Consider the following 1,351-nt stretch of genomic DNA (forward strand, 5'->3'; position numbering starts at 1 on the left):
AGATAGATAGATAGATAGATAGATAGATAGATAGATAGATAGATAGATAGATAGACAGATAGATAGATCTAATCAGTTGAATATAATATTGTACCTTATTGTTTCTGTGAGTTCCTCAATTTTAGAAGCACACATCCATGAAAGAGTAATAAGTCCTTGTTGCAACCAATCCGAACAGTCCTAAATAAAGGTAACTAGCTAAATCCCAAAACACGTAAAACGTGTTGTACAATTTATCTGAGCCTATTCTGTATTGGAACAAAACGTGTCTGCCCCTGGAGTACTACTTCCTGTGGAAGACAGATCCCGTATGCGACACCCCAAGTAAGCTTAATGGAAAAGGGAAAATATCCAAAGAGATCGATTTTCGAGGCTTGACCTTAACTTAGAATGAAAAAAAGTCGCACAAATTCAGCAAATTCTAAAATTCCAGAGGTACCCGTCTTATGGATACTATCCCAAACGTTTAGCCTCATAATCTATTTGTCTGAGCAAAATTATTTCTCTTCATTAATCTGAGTAGCCTTTTTTAGATTAAAAAAAATATATTTACATGTAGTTCTAAAACATTAATTGGTTACAAGCAGTTTGGGGTAATTCTTCTTTCATTTTGTCATAACTTGTGTGGATAATTCCTGACAATACTGTTCACCTAAAACAAGATCATTATTTCCTCTTTTGTGGTAAGGATTGTCATGCGCGAGCAGACATCTAAATTCAACTAAAACGAAGAAAACAAGTTGTTGTTTTTTTAAGTAAGCAAAAACAAAGCTGACTACTGAATTCGATTAGTACCAAGTAGACAGATAATTGAAATTACGAGTATTCAAACAACTAAACTAAGCTGAACCTGGGCAGACAACGCAATTTAACTATAGATTAGCATTAAGTCAACCTACCCTGAAAATTAATCTGATAGTTTTTAACTGAACCTAAATTATAACTAAGCAGAGATGTAAAACTAAACTATCTCTTAGCAGACCGTAGTATGCACGTGTAGCTTCCCGCTTTATTAGGTCCAGCAATATCTAACACTTGTGTCTGGAAAATGGCAGCGTGTAATGACCATCAAAGTAATCCCAGAACAATAACTCTCCATCAGGAACCGGGCAAAGCGAAGTCGTTATGCAGAGTTATCCCCCGTGAAATGACTTCCCCTTGTGGCGGGAATGTGTTGTTGTATCCGGGGCTGAATGGGAGAGCGCGGGAAACGGTCGTCTGGCGTCCTCTGGTAGTGGCGGGCAGACAGAGCGACACGCGCGGCCTGTGACCGTCCCGATAGTGTTCGCGTCACATAACTGCAGCTGACAACAGAGCGGTTGTTTTTTTGCTAAGGAGACCAGGGTGTGTG

General features: G+C 38.9%; 1 long non-coding RNA gene across 2 annotated transcripts in view; it reads right to left on the reverse strand.

Annotated features, from left to right (window-relative positions):
* LOC118477758 overlaps nucleotides 1-1,283 on the reverse strand; it is a 42,901-nt gene extending 41,618 nt beyond the window's left edge. Inside the window, exons 1-2 of one of the 2 annotated variants that reach the window (XR_004858591.1) lie at nucleotides 983-1,283; nucleotides 95-290 (exon numbers count right to left, since the gene is read on the reverse strand). This is a non-coding gene — a long non-coding RNA (uncharacterized LOC118477758). Of the gene's footprint in view, nucleotides 1-94 lie in introns of both variants that reach the window. The other variant, XR_004858590.1, reaches the window with a different exon arrangement.
* Nucleotides 1,284-1,351: the final 68 nt, after the last annotated feature.

This window comes from Aplysia californica, unplaced genomic scaffold (genome assembly GCF_000002075.1).
Source record: "Aplysia californica isolate F4 #8 unplaced genomic scaffold, AplCal3.0 scaffold00206, whole genome shotgun sequence".
Classification (NCBI taxonomy): domain Eukaryota; kingdom Metazoa; phylum Mollusca; class Gastropoda; order Aplysiida; family Aplysiidae; genus Aplysia; species Aplysia californica.